This window comes from Oryctolagus cuniculus, chromosome 4, assembly GCF_051225735.1.
Source record: "Oryctolagus cuniculus isolate XC-2025 breed Fujian yellow rabbit chromosome 4, ASM5122573v1, whole genome shotgun sequence".
In the NCBI taxonomy this organism is placed as follows: domain Eukaryota; kingdom Metazoa; phylum Chordata; class Mammalia; order Lagomorpha; family Leporidae; genus Oryctolagus; species Oryctolagus cuniculus.
The window spans coordinates 14,300,822-14,309,730 of NC_142870.1; the positions used below are offsets into that span (position 1 = coordinate 14,300,822).

Here is an 8,909-nt window from a genome sequence, read left to right on the forward strand (position 1 = left end):
TGTCCCCTAATAAGGACTGTGGGTAAACACGAGGAATCACTAATGAGATCAGATCCTTTTAATGTATTTTTCAGAATAAAATGTCCGAATTATACAAAAGTGACTGGGATGGTTAGCCAGCGGTAAATGCAGCAATAGTTTAATTTTGTTCCTTCAAAGTATATTGTGCTTACACTAAGTTTGGCTTATGTATTAAATAATTTGGCTCTCTATATACTAATGTACTTTAAATTTTTATTTACTTACATATTTATGTAAAATTACTAGTTTTTGCTGTTGATGAACAGTATTTTGTTCATATTATTTGTTGAACTCTTAGCGTAGGGTTAACTTTATGAGCATAAAGTAAGCTGAAAATAAGTCTTTGTAAAATTTAAGAATGAGAATAGGAGAGGGAGGAGGAATAAGTATGGTTGCATGGGTGGGAGGGAGGGTGGTGTAGGAAGTATTACTATGCTCCTAAATCTGTATATATGAAATTCATATACTTTATAATTTTTTTAAAAAAGATTATCAACTTTAGCAAACAGAACAAGACTCTCAGTTAAACTTTAACTTTAAGTAAATAGAGTATAATATTTTAATATGAGTATGTCACAAATGAGACATACCTTCACTGAATAAATAATTCACTGATCTGAAATTCAGTTGAGCTCTATATTTCATCCGGCTATCTTACATAACAAGAAGTCCCTCTGAAACACAAGCCTATACTTGCATGCCTTTAGTGGAGTGTTAAACTTCAGATTATAAAATAAACTGAAAGTATGTCATTGTCAAAATTAAAAGAAAAAATAAGAAAGGAAGGCGGAGGGAGAAGGGGTATGGGCAGAGGGAAGGTAGGGTGGGAAGTATCACCATGCTCCTAAATCTGAAATCTGAAATACATGAAATTTGTTCACCTTCTATAAGTTTAAAAAAATGAAAAAATAGATAATTTTCTGTCTGGGCAGTTGACTGTAGCAGTCAAGAGAAAATTTGTCAACTAATAGTCATTGTTGCATGGAGGAGATATTTCCATTTTCTCATGATTCAGATTTTTGTAGTGTGAATTCATCCATTTTGGGAAATGAAGGCTCAGATTATCAATTCCATATTTAGATTCTTAGAAAGGAACATTTCTTCTAGAAGTGAAAAACACAAAAGAAACATAAGAAGACTTGGTAATTCTTGACTTTCTGCCTATCGGAGATGGCTTGGGTTAATATCTTGTAACTCTTGTGAGAAAATCAATGCAGACTTTGCATCTTTAGTGGAGCTGAATGCTGATTTTCTATCAAGTAGATGTAATACTCATGGATATTTTCATCTCACAAACAGATTTGGAAGAGAAAGCTATAGCATCTAGTGGATATATGGTTGAATTGATATTGTGAGAGGAAGCAGTATTGGGATCAGGGGTCAAAGGATTACATTTTGTTATGACCCACGTGGAGGGTAACAGCAAAGGCGAAAACTTTCAGGACTTATAAGAAATCACCCTCTGGGGTTCTGGAGAAATGACACTGAAATTCCTTGGGATGCAGGGGTCCGTGAGTAAAGTTGATATATTGTACTCCAGAAAGATGCAAATAACAACTATGAATCACAGATTTTAAAACTGTATATGGTACAGAAGTCTTTTTAAATATAGGCACACAGAAATAAAATAAGAACCATATTAAAATATGTTGGAACTGAGGAATGTGAAATGATAGGGAGGTGGTTAGGGGCATGAATGTGTGTGTACTTAACACTGAAAATCAGAAATCTGATGCTGATTATTTTCAAAATAAATTGCCTTTAAATCAGCTGAGGGTTGGAATTGAATAATGAAGAGGGAAATAGCCAACTTTTGGCTTAGGAACTCTAGCAATAAATTTAACATGGCTCAAACTTTATACAAGATATAATTATAGATTAATGAAGAGAAAGGCAAGGTGTTATTTAGTATCATGATAGTTGTGGGATTTATATTTGAAGCTCCCTGGGAATATGTGTATAGAGTACACAAGTTACTTGTAAAAGTTAATGATTGATTTGGAGGAATAGAATAAAGACCTATAAAATGAGAAAGTTTCTTCTGACAAAATGAAGTGAAACATGCTTTTTTTGAGTATAAATTTTTGTAGGAACAAGAAGGCAAATTATGGGTGATATGGTCTCTGCAGATTTTAGGTTATATTGAAATATCCAAAGAGAGCATGTGTTAATTAAACTTCAGAATTTCTTTTATAATCCTGCTGGTTTTTTGTTTGTTTGTTTGTTTCCTGAAAGCACATAAAGCAATTGCTACAGAAATGTGTGGGGGAATTATTGATGTAGCTTTGCTATGGATATAAAAATGGCTACATATACCCAGTTTCCTCTGACTGTGACAGTTGCTATAGTTATCACTAACAACTATTATGTTATAGGAGATTCTACAAGTTTTTTGCTTCTAGATCATCACAATTGAGCATTTTCTCATTTTTAATACCTCAGAGATCCATTCTTCTGTAATCAGTTTCCATACCAACAGCTTTCCTATTTTGCCTGGTAAAAACCTCATCCAGCTCCAAATTTCCTGCTAGTGCTGGGTATGATGCGGTGTCATTGAGAGACTGAAAATGTGATTGATTATTTTGAAATTCAGAGAAATTTTAAAATTAACTCTGAATGAGGGAGGAAGGGGAGAGGGAGAGAACATCAATTTTTAGTTGATCTTCCTGAAAAGCCAGGCCACCATGGGGATTAATTGAACCTTAGGTTCTTAGACATGGTTCTTAACCTTGAATTGTTTTTCTATTTTATTTTCTACAAAAAAGTTTTATATTTTTGTCAGCGTCTACAACCTATTCCACTGAATATATGATTAAAAGTTGATTGAATATATTTCTAAATAAGCAACCAAAAAGAAGGGAAGTACAGTGGTCTCATTCTTAATGGAACAATATGTTCTAATCAATTAAAACAAGGAGGAAAAAAGTGGTGGGAAATATTTTAGAAAAATTTTAAATGATATGAGGGAAGACTATCATAGAGATGAAGTTGCAGTCATGTAGAACGAAGGAAGAACTCCTACATATCAGAAAAAAACATACCATAGTTGTGGTTTGGGGACTGGCTATCATAGTTAATATAGAACACAAAAAAGTTTATGAATGATACTGACATCTTACGATTTGATCATTGTTTATAGCCCTTGTCTATATCTTGTGGAACAGTGGTTTTTCTCGTTTTCACTTGTTGAACATTATGGTTTCGTTGTGCAACAAGCTTGTGATTATAAAGAAAGTGAAGATATATTACTGTGAAAATTAAAGGAACAAAAAGAAAGGAAGGAACGAGGAGGGCTGAAGGAAGGAGTACATTTATCTACTTGGAATTCTATCTGTGGATACAGGAGACCTGTATATACGAAAGGTATCTGCATAGATTTTCAACACCATATCATCATTAAAGAAACACAAATGAAAACCACAGATGATATTATCACAGACTTACTAGAGTGGTTGAAATTTTGAAGACTAAAAATGACAAGTGATGGAGCAGGTATAATAGCTACTAGACTGCCTTCAATTATGGTGCAGTGTAAAAAAAATCAGTGTGGAAATCTACTGTGGCTCATATTTAGCTAAACCTACTTTATTATCTAGCAATGTTGGCTATTAGGTATTTATCCAAAAAGAGTTAAATTTATTGAAATACCTTGTACATTTGATGTTTTTATATGAGGGAAAGTGATGGCAGAAAAAAATAAAGAAAGAAGCTACCAAATAAACTACCATCAACAGGGAAATGAATCCACTGTAGTATATTGATAATGAAATACAACTTTGCAATAAAAAGGGATTTCAAAAATATATAGGGAATGAAAGAAGTCAGACATAAATAAATGCATACTGTAACATTCTATTTTCATCAAATTCTAGAAAGCCAAACAATCTGTGAGAATAGATAACCAGAAAAATGTTCTGTAGGACAAATAAAAAAAGGGTTGCAGACTTTATAGAGATGTAGAAATATTTTATGTTTTGATTGTTACACATTTGATTGGATTTATAGTTTGGTGAAGCTCATCAAAATGTGCATTTGATGGATGCACTTGTGCCTTAATACAAAAATAAAAATAATTTTAAGAACTCAAAGATCTGCTTATTACTTTTGATTTGAAATCTACTTTATCTGATATAAGTATGATTATTACTTATCTCTTTTTGCATGGAAAATGTATTTCTATCTTTTGACATTCAGTATAAATGTACCCTGAAAGATGAAACTAATTTCTTATAAGAAGTATATAGTTTGAGTCCAAGTGATCAATTTCAGTTCACAATTGATCACACTGATAGGTCTAAGAGTCAAAGGGATCACACAAACAAGGCTAGTGGCTGCTAATACTAACTGATAGAATCAAAAAGGGAGAGAACCATCCATCATGGGAAGCAGGATACACAGCAGACTCATAGAATGGCAGATGTCCTAAATAGCACTCTGGCCTCAGAATCAGCCCTTAAGGCATTCGGATATGGCTAAAGAGCCCATGAGAGTATTTTAGGCATGGAAAGTCAAGACACTCTGGAAAAAAAAAAAAAAAAAAAAAGGAAGACCTAAATGAAAGATCTATGAAAGATCTCTGTGAGTGAGATCCCAGCGGAAAGAACGGGGCCATCAAAGAAGGAGGTACCTTTCTCTGAAGGGAGGAGAGAACTTCCACTTTGACTATGACCTTGTCTAAATAAGATCGAAGTCGGCGAACTCAAAAGGCTTCCATAGCCTTTGCAACTCATGACTAGAGCCTAGGGAGATTACTGACGCCATAAACAAGAGTGTCAAATTGTTAAGTCAACAACAGGAGTCACTGTGTACTTACTTCTCATGTGGGATTTGTCCTTAATGTATTGTCCAATGTGAAGTAATGCTATAACTAGTACTGAAACATTATTTTACATTTTGTGTTTCTGTGTGGGTGCAAACTGATGAAATATTTACTTAATATATAGTAAATCGATCTTCTGTATTTAAAGAGAATAGAAAATGAATCTTCATGTGAATGGAATAGGAGAGGGAGCGGGAGATGGGAGGGGTGCGACTGGGAGGGAAATTATGGGGGGGGAAGCCATTGTAATTCATAAGCTGTACTTTGGAAATTTATATTTACTATATAAATAAAAAATTAAAAAAGAAGTATATAGTTTGGTCTTTTTTCACAATCTGTTCAGTCACTCTATGTCTTTTATCGGAAAATATATCCACTGATATTTAAGGTAATTATTGATAGGTAAGGTCTTACTAGTGTAATTTGGATTCTTATTTTGTATATTTTATTGTAATTCCTTTTTTTTCTTTGTCCCCAAATCCCATTTTTACTTGTGCCTATGTAATTTTCTCTAGTAGTACACTTTTATTATGTGCTTATTGTTTTGGGTAAATTTATGTATAGATTTTGCTTTGTGTTTATCTTGAAGCTCACAACAAACTTCTTTTTACTATAACAGAAATATTGAAATAATAGCAATTTAATGTTGATTATAAAAATAGGAGAAAAGATAAACAAAAAATAAATTAATAAGAAATCCTAACAAATAATTTTATGTTTGTGCTTCACTCCTCCCTACATTAAAAGAGAGAGCTCTCTTATCTCCTGGTTCGCTGCCCAAATGGCTGCAACAGATGGGGTTGGGCCAGGGTAAAGCTAGGCACAGGAACTCCTCCATCCAGATCTGCCACATGAATAGCAGGGTTTCAAGTACTTGAACCATCTTCTGCTGCTTTTGGAGGCACATTAGGAGGAAGTTTGATTGGAAGTGAGGTAGCTAGTACTTGAACCAATGCCCATATAAGATGCTGGGATCACAGGTGGCAACTTAACTTGCTACAGCAGGCCCCATGTTTTGAAGTTTTGATGTTCCATTTGATTTCTTTCCATATTTCCTGTATCTTGACAACAACTTAGTATAGTAATTGTAATTTTATTTTAGTCTTTATAGTAAAGAAAGAAATGATTTATATACCATGTTTTTTATATTGGATCTGAATTTCAAGCTAAAACAGTAAAAATAGACCATAAAAATCATTATAATGATAAAGGATTCAATCCTGCAAGAGGAAACAATTCTTATTAATACATGTACACTTAATTTTGAGTCGCTCAAATGATTGAAGCAAACATTAAAAGAATTTGAGAGACAGACCTCACTGCAGTAACAGTAGAAGACTTCATCATTTTATTTTCAGAAATGGATAGCTCTTCTAGATAGAAAATCAACTAAGATACAGTGGAGTTAAGTTGAATACTAGATCAATTGGAACTAACAGATATCTATAGAATTTTCCATCCAAAAGCTGCAGAGTACACATTCTTCTCAACAGCACATGGAACATATTTAAGAATGCACAAAAAAGATATACCATGCCAACAGAAATGAAAAAAGAGTGGGCGTAGCCATCTTAATATCGGACAACATAAACTTTACCACAAAAACTGTTAAGAGAGACAAAGAGGGACACTATATAATGATTAAGGGATAAATTCAACAGGAAGATATAACAAATATCAATGTATATGCACCTAACTACAGGGCACCGGTTTATCTAAAAGATTTGTTAAGGGACTTAAAGGGAGACTTAGACCCCAATACAATAGTACTGGGGGACTTCAATACTCCACTCTCAGAAATAGACAGATCAACAGGACAGAAGATCAACAAGGATACAGTAGATTTAAATGACACTATAGCCCAAATGGATCTAACAGATATCTACAGAACTTTCAATCCTACAGGTAAAGATTTTACATTCTTCTCAGCAGTACATGGAACCTTCTCTAGGATTGACCACATACTAGGCCATAAGGCAAGTCTCAGCAAATTCAAAAGAATTAGAATTATACCATGCAGCTTCTCAGACCATAAAGAATGCACATAACAATTCTCAACAGATTTGAAATAATAAAGGTGATATCAAGTACCTTTTGATCATAATATCCTGAAACTATAAATCAGCAGCAAGAAAATATAAACTAACAAATACGTGGAAATTAAGGAACTTACTCCTGAACAATCAGTGAATCAAGGAAGAAATCAGGGAAGTTTTCAAAACTCTTGAAACAAATGAAAATAGAAACATATTATTCCAAAACCTATAGGATACAACAAATGAAGGACTTGCAAAGTTCACAGCACTCAGTGCCTGCATCAAACAACTTGTTATTACACCTCAAGAAACTAGAAAAATAAGAAAGAATCAAATTCAAGATTGGTTGGATGGAAAAAAATCATAAAATTCATAACACAAAATAAAGACACTAAAAATACTAAAACATACAAGCAAAGAAAAAAAACACACAAGAAAAAAGAAAAGCAAAATTTATAAATCTTATGTGGACTAACCATGAAAAAAGAAACCCAATTTAAATACAAATAATTAATGATAAAAATGGCTCATGGGCTGATGTGGTGGGCTCGGGCCTGTGTTCGCAGATCGTGGTGGAGAATGGCTTCGGGGGTGTGCACAGCCAGGAGAAGGCCGAGTGGCTAGAGGGGGCAGTGGAAGATTACTTCAACCGCAATGCTTTCTATGGATAGCTTCCCTTAAAACCCAGCAGAACAGATATTTCTCAAAGGCAAACTATGAAACACTGCAGTCGGTGATAAAAATTCATGGGTAGGTTCTAAGCTGACTTGGAGCAAGAGGAGGTAGAAGACTTCCTCGGGGAGCTGATGACCAACGAGTTTGATACGGTTGTGGAGGATGGGAGTCTGCCCCAGGTGAGCCAGCAGCTGCAGACCATGTTCGGCCACTTCCAGAGGGGTGATGGGGCTGCTTTAAGGGAGATGGCCTCTCACATCACTCAAAAAAAGTGCAAGGTCACAGCCACAGCTTGTTATGACAGCCAAAGAAAATGATGAGGATGAGGTGGATGCGGACAGTGGGGAAGAGATGGAGGTCACGGCTATGAATGATGGAGCTGCTACAGATGGGGTCTGCCCCCAGCCTGAGCCCTCTGATCCCAACTCCCAGACTATTAAGGAAGAGGATATAGTGGAAGATGGCTGGACCATTGTCCGGAGAAAGAAATGAGTAGGGCTGAAAGTGGTTTGGGCCCTTGGTTTGCTAGGTGTTTTGAGACTTACTTGTAGGGGGGTTTGTGGAGGGTTGTAGACCACTGGACTGGCTACCCTTTTCCCACCCTCTCCTTCACTCCCCTGTCCAGTTTCCTCCACGTTAAGGAAAGCCCCTAGAGTCTTTGGTCCTGGGGGTGGTAGGACCCAGTCTACTACAGCCTCTCAGGCTTTAAGTTACCATGTGAGTCTTGAGGCCTGTTTCCCAGCAGAGTGCCTCTTGGGTGACGGCATTATGAAGAGGACATGAGTGAGTATCGTGTGGCTGGAGGAGGAGCTTGAGCTTGCCAGCAGGCAGGTGGATTTGTGAAGGGAGAGGCCCAGAAGGAGAACAGGTACTTGGCACTAGGGGCCTGGCTGGGTCAGGAGTGGTGTGGTGAACATGCAAATGGAAGGAAGTTGAACGTGGGAACAAGTAGCTGTGGTGTGCTCCTCTCGCCTTCCCCACCCTACCCACAGCAGCTCTGAATCTCTGCCCAGAACCTGGAACCTCCCAGGAATGCTCCTTTTGTGTACCTGGCCTCCCACCCTGGGAATTCCAAGAGCTTGGCTAGGTGGTAAGCTTGGGAGACTGGGGCTTTGTTTTCTGCCTCCTCTAACCTCTGTCCTGACTCTATTCCATCCCATTTAAGTCCAGGGATGAGGCCTAAGACCTTAATAAATGCTAGCTTATTGTTTAATCCGTGGCTTGACCTGTGAGTAACCTTGGAAGCAGCCTTCTGGGAGCCGAACCTCAGAGTCCACAAGGGAGTGGTTTCTGGGCCCACCCTAGTAGCCTGGTACTTTCGACAGACCGACAGACAGATGAATGCAGCAGAGCAGTGC

General features: G+C 36.5%; 1 pseudogene; it reads left to right on the forward strand.

Moving 5' to 3' along the window:
* The first annotated feature begins 7,444 nt into the window (after nucleotides 1-7,444).
* LOC100343915 (pre-rRNA-processing protein TSR2 homolog pseudogene) lies at nucleotides 7,445-8,254 on the forward strand (annotated as a pseudogene).
* Nucleotides 8,255-8,909: the final 655 nt, after the last annotated feature.